The sequence below is a fragment of the Myxine glutinosa genome, chromosome 10 (genome assembly GCF_964187855.1).
Source record: "Myxine glutinosa chromosome 10, kmMyxGlut1.1, whole genome shotgun sequence".
NCBI classification, from domain to species: Eukaryota; Metazoa; Chordata; class Myxini; order Myxiniformes; family Myxinidae; genus Myxine; species Myxine glutinosa.
The window spans coordinates 80,004,289-80,021,484 of NC_136270.1; the positions used below are offsets into that span (position 1 = coordinate 80,004,289).

At 52.0% G+C, this 17,196-nt stretch overlaps 1 protein-coding gene across 3 annotated transcripts in view; it reads left to right on the forward strand.

Moving 5' to 3' along the window:
- LOC137433603 (uncharacterized protein KIAA0513-like) overlaps positions 1–17,196 on the forward strand; it is a 106,769-nt gene that overhangs the window by 36,345 nt on the left and 53,228 nt on the right. The window contains exon 1 of one of the 3 annotated variants that reach the window (XM_078786232.1): positions 15,899–15,998. The exons of the other annotated variants lie outside the window; for them this stretch is intronic. The gene's annotated coding sequence lies outside the window, so the exon portion shown is untranslated. Of the gene's footprint in view, positions 1–15,898; positions 15,999–17,196 lie in introns of those variants that run through there. 3 annotated transcript variants of the gene reach the window in all.

The following is a 17,196-nucleotide window of genomic DNA, read 5'->3' on the forward strand; positions in this document are numbered from 1 at the left end:
TGATGATCAGAGATCAAGCCATTGGAGAAGATGAAGGATTTGATATCCGAAGCAATGATGGATTCCATGACTTTGGTGATAATTGGAAGCAGGCTGATTGGTCTGTAGATGCAAGGATCTGTTTTCGCACCTTATTTGTGTAAAGCGGTAATGTTTGCTGATTTCCAAGATGCTGGCAGATGATCTTGAGCAAAAGCGAGGGTGAAAAGAACAGAGAGAGGGTGAGATAGAGTGGCAGAGCAGGATTTTAGGACCCGTGGGCTGATGTCGTCTGGTCCAGTTGCAGAATCAGAGTCGAGGTTTGACAAAAACTTCTCCACCTTGTCAGGAGAGAAGGACACAGAGTCCAGGAGCAGTTGGGTTCGACTGGGAAAGGTGGGAACAGAGAGAGATGGGTTTGGGACACAAGATTTTGAGGCAAACACAGAGTTGTGGCATTCGGCTTTGTCACGTGCGGTGTGAACTGTGTAGCCATTTGAGGTAAGAGAGGGGATGGAGGGGGAACAAACACCAGAAATGGATTTGACCAGACGCCACCAGGATTTGGAGGAAGGAGACAGGTTTGAGAGTTAAACCTTGAGTGTGGAGAGGTAGTGCTTCCTGGCACTCCTGAGGGTAGACACACACTTATTTCGAGCTTGGTGGAAGGAACTGAGATTGCCTTCACTTGGATTTGCCTTCCAATACGCAAAGGCAAGTTGTTTCAGGGCAACTGCTTCACCACAAGATTCAGTGTACCATGGACGGGAGGAAGGGTAAGACAACTGAAGACGAGATGAGATAAATCTGTGCATGAGAGAGAGCAGTTTGCTTTGGAAGAATTCCCAGGAATAATTGATGTCAGAGGCAGTAGAGATGGGAGACCAGTCCAGGTGATTGATGGCTGCTTGCAGCCCGTGCCAGTCAGCCTGAGTGAAATGCCAGACTCGTCGGTGCTGAGGAGGCTCTCTGAGAATGGCCAGAGAGATGTCCACTTTAACAAGCACATGGTCAGAAGAACCGATTGGAGCAGAAGAAGAGCAGCAGACATTTGCAGGGAAGTTAGTCATAACCAAGTCCAGAAGAGAAAATACTCCATTGACTGAGATCCGGGTCGGGAAATTGACAGATTGTGTCAGTCCCAATGAGTCGCAGAAGTCCTTTGCTGAGGTGCCATGGCTGGTGAGAGATGAACCCACACCCAGCCAGCTGGCATGATGACAGTTGAAGTCACCACATATGAGGAAGAGAAAGTTTGGATGAGTTGATAGAAGTTGGTCCATGTTGTCCAACAGCGAAATGTAAATGGAGTCATCACTGTTTGGAGGACGGTACAGAACACATATGAACAAAAGGTGGGAGCGGAGAGGAAGCCGTAGCCAGAGGTACTCCTGGGGGGTGGGGTGGAGAGAGGGCAGTGCAGGGAGAGTGAGGAAGAAAGTTTTTGATAAAGATAGCCACCCCACCACCAGGACGAGGGTCAGATCTATCGTACCGGAGGAGGGAGTAACCAGGACGAGATATTAAGGAATCAGAGACATCTTGAAGGAGGAAAGTTTCTGTCAAGCAGATCAAGTCTGGATTGTCAGAAGCAACCTGAATGGAGAGATCAATCAGGTTTGAGCGAAGGCCCCGGATGTTTGAGGTACATACCGTTAATGAGGAGAGAGGGGGAGCATTGGGTGCAGGCCAGGGGAGGGGCGGGGTCGGGTCAGATGAAGGATGAGAGGGGGTGGTAGGAAGAGCAGTTGATAGTGTGTCAGAGATTACAGAAGAGTTACAAGAAAGGGAAGGATGAGGAGGACGAAAGGTTTGATGGTGATGGGATGAGGCACAGTGAGGGGTTGTTTGAGTTGGGGGGTATAGGAAAGTAGAAGGTTGGGGGAGGTGGAGGTATGAGATAGAAGGGAGACGAAGTGGGGAGGAGGCAGCTTTGAGAAGGAGGTGGGAGGACGGAGAATTTGGGAGGGATGGTTGGGGGGAAGATTTGAAGGGGAGGGGTTGGGGGGGAGTTTTGAATGGGAGGGGAAAGAGGGGAGTTTAGGAGGGGAAGGGCAAGGGGGGAGTTTAGGCTGTCTCACCTGCCTGGTCCAGTTGCGCTGTCTCGTGCGCTGTCTCGCCCCGCCCCCATTATCTCCCTGCCTCCACCTTTTAAATCGGAAGAAAAACAGCGTGTTGTAATATACGACTGAATAAAACATTCCAGGGAAAGTTTAAACATATTTAAACAGAACCGTGAAGAACAATCTTATATTCACAAAAATACCAACGGGGAGAGGGAGCCTAGAGGGACAAACCACGAGTCACGTGAACAGGAGAAAAGGTGGAAGGAAAGGAGATAATGGGGGCGGGGCGAGACAGCGCACGTGGACAGAAGCACACGATGGGACAACTTCACACATGGAGAATGGGAAATAAATGTTGTTGTTTTTATGTTATTTTTATTTTTATTTTTTTGGCGGTGGGGGGGGGGGGGAGGGGGGTTAAAACGTTAGACAAAGAGTAGATGTATGGGAAGTTCGGGGGGGAAGGGAAAAATCTAAGAACCTAGCAAAAACAGTGAAGGAAGGAACAGCCTCAGGCGAAGGAAGGAACAGCCTGTACCGTCCTCCAAACAGCCTCAGGGAAGCCTCAGGCTTCCCCCGTCGAAGTTTGTTTCTTCCTTCGCTGGTTTTGCTAGGTTTTTTGATTTTGCCTTCTCCCCCAAACTTCACTGAACATCTACTCTTTGTCTGACGTTGTAACCCCCCCCCCCCCCCAAAACAAACAAACAAACAAAAAAACATTTATTTCCTTTTCTCCCAAGTGTGCTTTTGTCCCATCGTGTGCTTTTGCCTCTGTCCACGTGCGCTGTCCCACCCGCCCCCATTATCGCCCTGCCTTCCACCTTTTGCCCTGTTCAAGTGACTCGTGGTTGTCCCTCCAGGCTCCCTCTCCCCGTTGGTATTTTTGTGAATATAAGATTGTTCTTCACGGTTCTGTTTAAATATGTTTAAACTTTCCCTGGAATGTTTTATTCAGTCGTATATTACAACACGCTGTTTTTCTTCCTATTTAAAAGGCTCCTATCAATTTCCTCTCCAACTCATTCCACATCAAAAAAATATTCAATCTCTTACAATTCTTTCTCACTACGTGCTCTAAATTCACATTCATTCCACCCCTCCTCCATCGTTCTTAAACGGATCACTAACTTGAAAATCACAATAAACCCAAATTGTTATAAATGTTCGTCTTTCATTAATCATCCACTTTCTAAACTCCCCCCTTGCCCCTCCCCTCCAAATCTCCCCCCTTGCACCTCCCCTCAAAATCTCCCCCTTGCCCCTCCCCTCCAAATCTGCCCCCTTTCCCCTCCCCTCCTAAACTCCCCCCTTGCCCATCCCCTCCTAAACTCCCCGCTTGCCCCTCCCCTCCTAAACTCCCCCCTTGCCCTTACGCTCCTAAACTCCCCCCTTGCCCCTCCCATTCAAAACTCCCCCCAACCCCTCCCCTTCAAATCTCCCCCCCAACCATCCCTCCCAGATTCTCCCCCCTCCCACCTCCTCCTCAAAGCTGCCTCCTCCCCACTTCGTCTCCCTTCTATCTCATACCTCCACCTTCCCCAACCTTCTACTTTCCTCTGCCCCCCCCCCCCCTCAAACAACCCCTCACTGTGTTTCTCATCCCATCACCATCAAACCTTTCGTCCTCCTCATCCTTCCCTTTCTTGTAACTCTTCTGTAATCTCTGACTCACTATCAACTGCTCTCCCTACCTCCCCCTCTCATCCTCTCTGCTCTCTCCCTACCTCCCCCTCTCATCCTCTAGGCTCTCTGCTCACCTTCACTCTTTCATTCCCCTTTTCTGCTGCCTCTGGAACAAACTCCCCCACTCCCTTCAATCCCACTCCTCCCTCCAGGTCTTTAAAACAGCTGTTCACCACCATCTCTTATCTTCCCCCATCGAAAACCTTGATCTTTTCTACCCCCGGTAATTCACCCCAGAGTCCTTGCAGTGTTCATATGTTTTATTCCTCTCCCACCTCCCCCCAAGTCCTCCCGATGTCCCTGCTCTCAAATGTTGTGTTTGTGTCCTTCCCCCTCTTCCCCCTCTCTTTTGTGTCCTTCCCCCTCTCTCCCCATCTTGTCTGCCGCTCCCCTTGTTTTTTGTGTTTTGTGTGTCGGTTTGTCTTTTTGTGTGATTAATGTTAGCTCTTTCACGAGCCTCGATCTTGTATACAAGAAAAAAAAAAGAAAAAAAAATTCCTCCATCTGACCCTACCCGTCCCCTCCCCTGTCCTGCACCCGATGCTCTCTCTCTCTCCTCATTAACAGTATGGACCTCAAACATCCGGGGCCTTCGCTCAAGCCTGATTGATCTCTCCATTCAGGTTGCTTCTGACAATCCAGACTTGATCTGTTTCACAGAAACTTTCCTCCTTCAAGATGTCTCTGATTCCTTAATATCTCTTCCTGGTTACTCCCTCCTCCGGTATGATAGACCTGAGCCTCGTCCTGGTGGTGGGGTGGCTATCTTTATCAAAACCTCTTCCTCACTCTCCTTGCACTGCCCTCTCTCCACCCCACCCCCAGGAGTACCTCTGGCTACGGCTTCCTCTCCGCTCCCACCTTTTGTTCATATGTGTTCTGTACCGTCCTCCAAACAGTGATGACTCCGTTTACATTTCGCTGTCGGACAACATGGACCAACTTCTATCAACTCATCCAAACTTTCTCTTCGTCATATGTGGCGACTTCAACTGTCATCATGCCAGCTGGCTGGGTGTGGGTTCATCTCTCACCAGCCATGGCACCTCAGCAAAGGACTTCTGCGACTCTTTGGGACTGACACAATCTGTCAATTTCCCGACCCGGATCTCAGTCAATGGAGTATCTTCTCTTCTAGACTTGGTTATGACTAACTTCGCTGCAAATGTCTGCTGCTCTTCTTCTGCTCCAATCGGTTCTTCTGATCATGTGCTTGTTAAAGTGGACATCTCTCTGGCCATTCTCGGAGAGCCTCTGCAGTGCCGACGAGTCTGGCATTTCACTTAGGCCGACTGGCACGGTCTTCAAGCAGCCATCAATCATCTGGACTGGTCTCCCATCTCTACTGCCTCTGACATCAATTCTTCCTGGGAATTCTTCCAAAGCAAACTGCTCTCTCTCATGCACAGATTTATCCCATCTCGCCTTCAGTTGTCTTACCCTTCCTCCCGTCCATGGTACACTGAATCTTGTGGTGAGGCAGTTGCCCTGAAACAACTTGCCTTTGTCTCTTGGAAGGCTAATCCAACTGAAGGCAATCTCAGTTCCTTCTACCAAGCTCGGAACAAGTGTGTGTCTGCCCTCAGAAGTGCCAGGAACCGCGATCTCTCCACACTCAAGATTGAACTCTCAAACCTGTCTCCTTCCTCCAAATCCTGGTGGCGTCTGGTCAAATCCGTTTCTGGTGTTTGTTCCCCCTCCATCCCCTCCCTTACCTCAAATGGCCACACAGTTGAAACCGCACGTGAAAAAGCCGAATGCCTCAACTCTGTGTTTGCCTCAAAATCTTGTGTCCCAAACCCATCTCTCTCTGTTCCCACCTTTCCCAGTCGAACCCAACTGCCCCTGGATTCTGTGTCCTTCTCTCCTGACAAGGTGGAGGAGTTTTTGTTAAACCTCGACTCTGATTCTGCAACTGGACCAGACGGCATCAGCCCACGGGTCCTAAAATCCTGCTCTGCCGCTCTATCTCACCCTCTCTCTGTTCTTTTCACCCTCTCATTTGCTCAAGGTCATCTGCCAGCATCCTGGAAATCAGCAAACATTGTGTGATTTTCGGACTTTTTGCGTGATTAATGTTAGCTCTTTCACGAGCCTCGATCTTGTATAAAAAAATATATAAAAAATTGTAATTCCCGAATATCCCTGAATGTAATGGCAATAGTGGTGACATAAACAACTAGCAAAATTAAAATTACACCTTTAAATTACAATATCGTACGCACAGCCTAAATGTATTTACATTTACATAGTTTCACGTGGTTAAAGTGAAAATTCGGTAAGAAAACAATAGAATTCGAAGTAAAAACGTTTAAGAACTACATCCAAATTATGTTGATTTTAACGTTAATCTTTATTGTTACATGAGATACATTAATGGATTAGGTTTGCATAATCAATAACGGCCCAAATAATGTAGAACTTGTAGACAAATGCATATGGAAATATACTCATAAATGAAATAATACCATAAAAATAAACAGGAACAAATACACAAGCATTTCAGCACTTGGTGAACATCTCGAATAATTCAGAACTTTCCTTTCCTGGCCTTCAAAGCTGCGAACTTGTGAATCACTTCATCGAAATCAATGCCTTTCGCCAACTCACTTACAATTTGATAATATCGCAAGATCGGAAACCAAAAATTTGGTGTCACCCCCTCTGAGGGCCTAACTGGGCTACGTATATTTTTGGTGGTTTTTAAGGCTTTTGTGTTAAAACAAATATGGCGGCCGAACCACATGACCGATGACGTCATCATTATTATTTTTTCTCCATCAATTTATTCCTCGATGACGCTCAACAAATTCCATCTTGATCGGATGAGGTTTTGTACTTGTCAAATTATGCCGTCATAATGGAGGCACCTATGGCGTCATCATTAACAAATGTTATTCCCCATGGAGAGTTCTGACAGAATAACGCACAAGACCAACCAATATACTTGAAAAATCTTCCATTTTCGCAAGTAACAAACAGACAAACAGAGAAACAGACAGACAGACCTTGGCAGGGGTGAAAACATAACCTTCGTGCACCTTCAGTGCCAGAGGTAGTTAGACCACCATGTCCATTAGAAGCACTGACGCCAAAACAGAAACTGCCATAGTTTGGACACATGAGTGCAGAAAACGAAAGTCTGGAGAAATCAACCAAGCTGGGAATGGGTGAAGGAAGAAGAGGAAGAAGCAGATCATGTCAGTGCTGGATGGATGGGGGTAATGGCTGCAACCAAACCTTCGGCCAGAGCTTTTGGGAAGCAATGCGGTACAGGGATGTGTGGAGAAATCTGATCAAGAATGTCACCAGAAGTCGGACACGACTTGACTACACTAGAAAACTAACGAACTATTGTCTTTGTGAAGGGTTGTGTCGCTATACGTTGCCTCGCTCTACGTTTCCTCGCTGAACGTTGCCTCTCTGCGTTGCCTCTCTCTGCATTGCCTCTTTCTGCGTTGCCTATCTTTGCGTTGCCTCTCTCTACGTTGCCTCGATCTGTGTTGCCTTGCTCTATGTTGCCTCGCTCTATGTTGCCTCGCTCTACATTGCCTCGCTCTACGTTGCCTTGATCTGTGTTGCCTCGCTCTATGTTGCCTTGCTCTACGTTGCCTCACTCTACGTTGCCTCTCTCTACGTTGCCTCGATCTGTGTTGCCTTGCTCTATGTTGCCTTGCTCGACGTTGCCTCACTCTATGTTGCCTCGCTCTATGTTGCCTCGCTCTGCATTGCCTCGATCCACGTTGCTTCGATCTATGTTGCCTCGCTCTACGTTGTCTGGATCGGCATTGCCTCGATCTATGTTGCCTCGATCTGCGTTGCCTCGCTCTATGTTTCCTCGCTCTGCATTGCCTCGATCTACGTTGCCTCGATCTATGTTACCTCATTCTACGTTGCCTGGATCTGCATTGCCTCGCTCTATGTTGCCTCGCACTACGTTTCCTCGTACTGCATTGCCTCGATCTATGATGCCTCATTCCACATTGCCTCACTCTACGTTGCCTCGCTCTGTGTTGCCTTGATCTATGTTGCCACACTCTGCGTTGCCTCTCTCTGCGTTGCCTCTCTCTGCGTTGCCTCTCTCTGCATTGCCTCTTTCTGCGTTGCCTCTCTTTGCGTTGCCTCTCTATACGTTGCCTCGATCTGTGTTGCCTTGCTCTACGTTGCCTCGCTCTATGTTGCCTTGCTCTACGTTGCCTCACTCTATGTGCCTCACTCTGCATTGCCTCGATCTACGTTGCCTCGCTCTATGTTGACTCGATCTGCGTTGCCTTGCTCTATGTTGCCTCACTCTGCATTGCCTCGATCTACGTTGCCTCGATCTATGTTACCTCACTCTACGTTGCCTGGATCTGGATTGCCTCGCTCTATGTTGCCTCGCTCTACGTTGCCTCGATCTACGTTGCCTCATTCCACATTGCCTCACTCTACGTTGCTTCACTCTGCGTTGCCTCGCTATATGTTTCCTCGATCTACATTGCCTCACTCTATGTCGCCTCGATCTATGTTACCTCGCTTTGCGTTGCCTCAAGCTACGTTGCCTCACCCTATGTTGCCTCGCTCTACGTTGCCTCACTATACGTTGCCTCACTCTACATTGCCTCGATCTGCACTGTCTCAAACTACGTTGCCTTGATCTACGTTGCCTCACCCTATGTTGCCTCGCTCTACGTTGCCTCGCTCTACGTTGCATCACTACATTGCCTCACTCTGCATTGCCTCGATCTACGTTGCCTCACCCTATGTTGCCTCGATCTACGTTGCCTCGATCTATGTTGCCTCGATCTTCATTGCCTCACTCTGCATTGCCTCGCTCTGCATTGCCTCAATCTACGTTTCCTCACCCTATGTTGCCTCGCTCTATGTTTCCTCGCTCTACGTTGCCTCGATCTACGTTGCTTCGATCTACGTTTCCTCGCTCTATGTTGCCTCGATCTACATTGCCTCGCTCTATGTTGCCTCACTCTGCATTGCCTCGACCTACATTTCCTCTATCTACGTTGCCTCACTCTGTGTTGCCTCGATCTACATTGCCTCGCTCTATGTTGCCTCGATCTACCTTGCCTGGCTCTGTGTTTTCTCGATCTATGTTGCCTCGATCTAGGTTGCCTTGATCTACATTGCCTCGCTCTATGTTGCCTCGCTCTGCGTTGCCTCGATCTACATTTCCTCGATCTGCGTTGCCTCGCTCTGTGTTACCTCGATCTATGCTGCCTCGCTCCGTGTTGCCTTGATCTACGTTTCCTCGATCTACGTTGCCCTGATCTACGTTGCCTCGCTCTATGTTGCCTCTCCCTACGTTTCCTCGCTCTGTGTTGCCTCGATCTACGTTGCCTCGATCTACATTGCCTCGATCTATGTCGACGAAGAAGAAAAACAATTGATTTCATCAACTAAGGGTTAGTAAGAGGAGGGGCAGGATGATATGGAATCTTTACCATCGCGGTAAATGAGCTGTTGTTGATGTTTTGCGCTTTATTTCTTCATGATGCAAAAGATATTTGAGAAGGTCCAATGTGCTGGAATGTTGGGCGAACGTTACGTTGTGGCGCTGTCTGTTGCTTACTTTGGTCTTGTTAACCTGCACTCGTGAAGTGAAAGGCAGGGTTAAGCATTCGGGTGCGTACGTACATACGTGCGTGTCTGCATTTTAAAAATTCATTTTCTCGGAAACCGTTAGTCCGATTGACATGAAATTTTCACCATAGGAGGGCCTCCTCCTGTAGAATATGGTATTGAATATTATGATGTCACAGGTCACGTGGTATTGGCGCTATCTTGAAAAAAAACAAAAAAATTTGCACCTCTACATCTCAAAAACCGCTGCACAGAAATAATGGAGACAGGCCTCATTGCAAAGAACTCTCCATGTGGAATAACATATGTGAATGATGACGTCATAGGTGCCGCCGTTATGACGTCATAATTCGACAATTAAAAAACTTTATCCCATCAGGATGAAATTTCTTGAGCATCTTCTCGGTATAAATTGATGCAGAAATAAAATTATAATGACGTCGTAGATCACGTGGTTCGGACGCCATATTATTTTGAATGAAAAGCCTGAAAAACCACTAAAATCCAATTTTCTCCTAAACGACTGAAGAGATCGAGGCCAAGCTTTGCAGGCAGAATCGCATATCCATGACGAACAAAAAGGTCAGCGAGCATGACGTCATGCATCACATGGTTTCGGAGTTATGCCGTTTTTAAGCATAAACATTTAAAACCTAGCTCCTCCCTCATTTTTGATCCTATCGTGGGGAAACTTCACAGATGTGTTCAGCATATCAGTCTACTAAAATGACCTTTTTGAATTTGCGATAGGTTACGTAGTTTGGCAGATATAAATAATTAAACGGAAATGTTAAAAAATTTATAACTCTTCAATCGCTTCATTGATCAACGTGAAGCTTTATATTATAGTAAAGGTAATGAAGTGTAACATGTGTGCAAAATTTCAAGATGATTGAATGTACGGTCTGGAAGCTAGAAGTTGTTATTGCATGAAGAAGAAGAGTCTTCTAGAGTGGGCATGAAATTAATTATCACACTGCACATCACGAGCAGGCAAAGTACGGAGCGATCTCACGGGGTCATTTTCACCTCAAATAAAATTCTGATTTCAGATTTGTCAATCGCTGAGGTACACTACTCAAAATAAGTTAGGGATATTGGCAGGTTCTTTGGTGTGGTTTATTTTGTGTATTAATTATGTTGAAAAAAGTTGTTGGTCCTAATTCTATGGTTATTAATGAGTGTGAAAAAACACAGCATTCTTGATTCCAATACCATAACCCTAACCCCTATAAAAAAAAATAAACTCACTCCCACAATATCCCTAACGTATTGTGAGTAGTGTATATTAACACATGAGCAAAGCAGATTTGGCGAAATTCCGACGATTTTTGACGAAAATATAACATTTCTGTCTGCATTTCAGTAAAGTAAAGTATGTACCATGTCAGCATTTAAAAAATTGAAACGTGGCTCATTGTAAAGAACTTCATATGGGGAATAGGTGTTGTTAACGATGACGTCATTGGTGCCATAATTATGACGTTAAAGCGCGGCGTTACGCGCGCTGCTTGCGAGCAAGGAGGAAACGGACAAGCGGTAACTTATAAGCGTCTTTATTTCAGGAGCTCACTGTAACACTCGCGCGCTCCGGGCTGCGCGCCCGGTGTATATCATGAGGCCACGCCTACCCCTCGGGCGTGGCCACCACCCACTTGGTGCGCAGAATGATGTCACCACGCCAGTGGGCTTTTGTGTCCGCCACACGCGCCCCCCCAGAATTCCCACGCACCTGGAGGGCCAGTTTGCGGGGCAGACGAATGACCCGGCCGAAGCGCCCCCTGGCGATCGGCGGCGTCCGGGGTGCAGGGATGCCAGGTGGGATGCCCCTGGCTGCCCCTGGGATGGGTGCAGGACCGGGGGGCGGCGTGGCGGCGGGGCTGGGCGGTGCCGGGGGTCCGCCCGCAGGGGGGTGGCCCCGACGTGGGGGTCGGGCCACTGGCGGTGGATGGTCCACATCGAGGTGGGCCGGCTTGAGGCGGTCTACCGAAACGCGGTCAGGAGTACCGCCGATGTCCAGGGTGAAGTGCTTCGCCCTGGTCTCCAGCACGCGGAAAGGCCCATCGTACGGGGGCCGCAGGGGTGTCCGGTGGGCATCGTGGCAGACGAAGACGTACTCCGCCGTGCGAAGCTCCGGGGCGACGTGCGTCGGTGGGTGCCCGTGGCATGCCGTTGGCACCGGGGCGAACCTCTGGGCGGTCTCTTGCAGAGCGGAGCGCTGCTGTGCCGCGGACCATGGTGCCGTGGAGTCGGGGAGGAACTCGCCCGGCACCCGCAGCGGTTGCCCGAAGACCAACTCCGCCGCGGATGCGCGCAGGTCCTCCTTGGGCGCCATCCGGAGGCCCAGCAGGACCCAGGGGAGCCTGTCGACCCAGCCGCCGTCGCGGAGGGTGGCCTGGAGCGCGGCCTTCAATGAGCGGTGAAATCGCTCACACAGGCCGTTAGCCTGGGGGTGGTAGGCCGTGGTTCGGTGCAGCCGGACCCCGAGCCCCTGCGCGACCGCCCCCCAGAGCTCCGAGGTGAACTGGGGGCCGCGGTCGGACGAGATGTCTGAGGGGGCGCCGAACCGGGCGACCCAGGTGGCGATGAAAGCCTGCGCGACATCGGCCGCCGTTGTCGACGCCAAGGGCACGGCCTCCGGCCACCGGGTGTTGCGGTCCAACATGGTGAGGACGTATGTGAAACCCCGCGAGGGGGGCAGAGGTCCCACCAGGTCCACGTGGACGTGGTCAAACCGGCGTTCCGGCACCGTGCACGGGGCCAACGGGGCCTGGGTGTGCCGGTGCACCTTGGCGCGCTGGCATGCGAGGCACGTCCTGGCCCAGCCGCGGACGGCCTTCCGGAGGCCATGCCAGACGAACTTGTCGGCGATCAGCCTTTGGGAGGCCCTCGCGCCCGGGTGGGACAGGCCGTGGATGGCATCAAACACCTGGCGCTGCCAGCCCGCGGGCACGATGGGGCGAGGACGCCCGAGGGAGACGTCGCACAAGAGGGCCGCGCCCGCGCCGTCGAACGCCACCTCGGTGACGCGGAGGCCCGTGACGGCAGTCCACAAGGCCTGGACGTCGGGGTCAGCGGCCTGGTCCGCTGCCATCCGGGCATAGTCGATGCCGAGGTGGACTGCGTGGGCGACGGCCCGGGAAAGGCAATCCGCCACCGGGTTGTCCTTCCCCGCGACGTGCTGGATGTCCGTCGTGTACTCGGACACGGCCGAGAGGTGACGCTGCTGCCGGGCCGACCACGGCTCGGTGACCTTGCCCATCGCGAAGATCAGCGGCTTGTGGTCGACGAAGGCAGTGAACGCACGGCCCTCGAGCAGATGGCGGAAGTGCCTGACCACCAAGTGAAGCCCGAGCAACTCGCGGTCGAAGGTACTGTAACGGCGTTCGGGCGGGCGAAGCTGCCGGCTAAAGAACGCCAGCGGTTGCCAAGCTCCACGCACCCATTGCTCGTGCACCGCGCCCACCGCGTAGTCCGTGGCATCGGTGGTGAGGGCGATCTGTGCATCGGGCGCCGGGTGCGCGAGCATGGCGGCGTTAGCCAAGGCGAGCTTCGCGCCCGTGAACGCCGTGTCCATCTGCTCGGTCCAGGTAACGTCGCCTTTGCCCGGCTTACCTCGGAGAGCTTCGTGCAGGGGGCGCAGGAGCTGGGCGATACGGGGCAGGAACCGATGGTAAAAGTTCACCATGCCCAGGAATTCCTGCAGCCCTCTGATCGTGCGGGGGCGCGGAAACCCCTTCACCGCCTCCACCTTGGCCGGCAGGGGGACGGCTCCGTGCCTGGTGACACGGTGCCCCAGAAAATCGATTATGGTGGCGCCGAACCGGCACTTTGCGGGGTTCACAATCAGGCCATGCTGGCCCAGGTGTTCGAAGAGCGTGCGGAGGTGGCGTAGGTGCTCTTCGCGGGACGCGCTGGCGACGAGGATATCGTCCAGGTAGACGTAGACAAAATCCAAGTCACGCAGGACGCTGTCCATCAGTCGCTGGAACGCCTGAGCCGCATTCTTCAGACTGAAGGGCATGCGCAGGAACTCGAAGAGTCCGAATGGCGTGATGACCGCCGTCTTCGGGACGTCCTCCGGCCTGACCGGGACCTGATGGTAGCCGCGTATGAGGTCCACCTTCGAGAAGAAGGACATGCCCGCCAAACGGGCGGAAAAGTCCTGAATGTGGGGGACGGGGTAGCGGTCGGGAGTCGTGGCGTCATTGAGACGGCGATAGTCTCCGCACGGTCGCCATCCCCCGCCGGGCTTCGGCACGATGTGCAGCGGCGACGCCCAAGCGCTCTCTGAGCGCCGAACGATGCCGAGTCGCTCCAGGGTAGCGAATGCCGCTTTTGCCACCGTCGGCTCGAGGTGGCGTGCCCGGGCGTAGACCGGTGGCCCGACGGTGGGGATGTGATGGGCCACCCCATGCTTGACGGCCCCCGCCGAGAAGGTGGGCCGCGTGAGGGCCGGGAAGCCGGCGAGGAGGCGGGTGAATGCGTCCGCTGCCGGAAGCGTACAGACCAACGTGGCCGGAACCGAACCGTTCGGCAAGCCGCTTGGCAAGCCGCTCGTTGAGCTGGGCAACGCACAAGCGAGTGAGCTGAACGTCTCGGCCTGGACAAGACGTCTGCGCTTGACGTCGACCAGGAGCCCATTAGCGCACAGGAAGTCCGCGCCAAGCAGTGCCATGGGCACGTCGGCGGTGACGAACGTCCATCGGAAAACCTGCCCTCCGAACCGCAGAGAGAGGCAGCGTTTTCCGTACGTACGGATGGGCGTCCCGTTCGCGGCAAGCAGCGCGGGGCCCCCACCCGCGGCGTGCTTGTCTGACGTGCTGGCGGGAACGACACTCACCTGCGCTCCCGTGTCGCACAGGTAACGGCGCCCGGAGAAGGTGTCCGTTATGAACAGCAGGCTGCTCGAACGGCCGGCGCTCATCGCCACTATTGAGCGCCGGCCCGGGCGTTTCCCGACCTGTTGAAGGAGCATGGCGGATGACACTGCCGAGCTTCGTGGCCGAACTTGGCGTGGAACCAGCACCAGGTGGTGGAGCTGGAGGAGCGCGGCTGGCTCCGCCAGGCCGGTGGAGTTGGCGGGTTTCCCCGCGGTGGCGGTTTTCGCCGCGGCGGTCACGAGGTGCGTATCAGCATGCTGCGTATGCTGTATAAGCTGATGCTGTGGATCAGCAGCATCAGCAGCATCAGCCACGAGGGCCGTGACGGCCACGCCGACTCTCGCCCGCGTGTCCGAAGCGGCGAAGTACTTGTCCGCCTCGGCTGCCAATGCTCGGGGTTCCGTTAGCCCGGTCCCGGCCAACGCGAGGCGAACCTGCGCTGGAAGTTGGCGACGGAAAAGCGCCCGGAATAGCGAACCGGGGGCTTCGTCGCCCAACAGTGACAGCATATGGTCCATTCGGACCGACGGGCGCGTGTCACCGAGCTCGGGGAGATCCAGGAGGCGGTCGGCCCGTGCGTCGTCCGTGAGGCCGAACGTGGCTAGGAGTAGCCGCTTGAGTGCCTCGTACTTGTGGCCGTCCGGTGGGTGGCGAAGGACGGACACAACTCGAGCGGCCGTGCCGGGCCCGAGGGAGGCGACGACGTGGCAATAGCGCGTGTCATCGCCGGTGAGGCGCCGAAGCTGAAATTGGGCTTCGGCCTGGACGAACCAGACTTCGGCCTGAGCCTCCCAAAATTCGGGAAGTTTGATGAAGTTGGCCATGGCAATGGCGTCGCGTGTGGAAGGATCGCTCCGGCAGATCCAACGTCAAGGGGGTCACCAGTAAAGCGCGGCGTTACGCGCGCTGCTTGCGAGCAAGGAGGAAGCGGACAAGCGGTAACTTATAAGCGTCTTTATTTCAGGAGCTCACTGTAACACTCGCGCGCTCCGGGCTGCGCGCCCGGTGTATATCATGAGGCCACGCCTACCCCTCGGGCGTGGCCACCGCCCACTTGGTGCGCGGAATGATGTCACCACGCCAGTGGGCTTTTGTGTCCGCCACAACGTCATAATTCGACAGGGACGACGCTTAGTCTGATAAGTTTGAAATTTATTGAGCATGATCTATGCAACAATTATTTCGAGAATATAAATTTATGATGTCATCGCTCACGTGGTCTGGCAGCCATATTGGATCAAATAAAAGGAAACGTTCAAAAATAGAAGAGTTGGCTCACACCAAGTTGACTGCGCAGGGTAAGTATTCTATGAATACCATCTAGTTCTGTAGGTTAACACCTGCACCTTGGCTAAGACCCCTGGTGGAGGTCTGCTACAGCTTGACCTCCAGCACGTCCATCTGCACCACCTGCGAGAGCCTGAGTTGCTTGGATGAAACACGACGTTAACTGCTCTTCTTTTCCCCACGAAGCGGTCATTTTCTGCGACGTGGATGGTGGATCCCTCTTCACTTGTTCCACGTCGTTAGGTGCATCCCTCGCTCCGTGCAATCCACGCAGTGCACCTGCTTCAGCCCTCCCTCCCTCGTACACCCAAACCCCTCCTCCAGCCCTGCGCGTTCACTCCATCCCGCCATCTCCACATCCTTTCTCTTGTTGCCGTCACTCGCTCTCTATTGAACACCATCTTTTCTTCCCCATCTGCAGTGTCGTAGCTGCAATTCCCGATCCACCTGAGTCGAAGCAAAGACCCTTTATCTGCAATCCGTGAGGGTTCGCCGGGCGGTCCGTCTGCCATATACAAGTCCGGTACGTGATGTTCAACGTCTGTAACAATCCCGTCCACCATTCCATTCTACCAAGCGATCGGGGATCCCGTCCGTCGAGGCCGTGACAGCTCGGCTCGTGTTGTTTCCACTTGTCCCGTATTTGTCATTCAAATGCCCTCGATGCCGGACTGATCGGATTATATATATATATATATATATATATATATATATATATATATATATATATATATATAATTCCTACGTACCTGTACGTGCACTGTACGTGCAGTGTGCACATCCTTGCGTAACTGTAGCGACCATTACGTACGTTCATGACAATGTGTTGTATGTACAGACCCACCTCAGTACGTGCTGCCTGCAGCAAACCGGTACTGTGTGTCTGTAAGTACCAGCCTTAGTTTGTGGAGGTGTACGAGACGTCGTGTACCTGTCAATACGTGTGCTCCAATATACAGATCGTCATGGCCACACACCTGTTAGAAGTTCTCAGGTTCGAATCCGCGATAATTTTTTCACTTTTGGCAGCTGGTACGCAGTGAAGCACATTAATGGGATATTATGCTCCGTCGAGGGATGTGGAAGAATTTGGTGACGTCATAGAATCGTTACGTAATGAATATATCAAATGCAGATTGGATGATCATCTGAGCATATGCCTCGAGATTAAAGTGGCTACAGACGCCATCAATAACGATTCCCTGTCTAAAACTGCCGTCGAACATGGTCCCCCAATTATTTTAGGACCACCAGGTATCATATTGATGTATATACAGATATTTGCAATTATTGAAATCCGACAATTCCAGATTGGATCGTCACATCAAATTAAATCTCATTCAAAATAAGCCATAACGTCGTGCTTTGTATTGGATTGTTGTTGGTACGAGATACTGGAAATGAATGAAAAATACTCCCAGAGACGTGTGTGTTTGTGTGTGTGTGTTTGTGTGTGTTTGTGTGTGTCTGTGTGTGTGTGGTGTGTGTGTGTGTGTGTGTGTGTGTGTGTGTGTGTGTGTGTGTGTGTGTGTGTGTGTGTGTGCGTGAGTGTACTTTCTACTTATCATATTCGTCGCAATGGGAAATAAGGCTGCAATGCATGTGTGTGTATGTATGTGTGTGTCTGTGTGTATGTATGTGTGTGTGTGTGTGTGTGTGTATGTGTGTGTGTGTGTGTGTGTGTGTGTGTGTGTGTGTGTGTGTGTGTGTGTATTATGTGT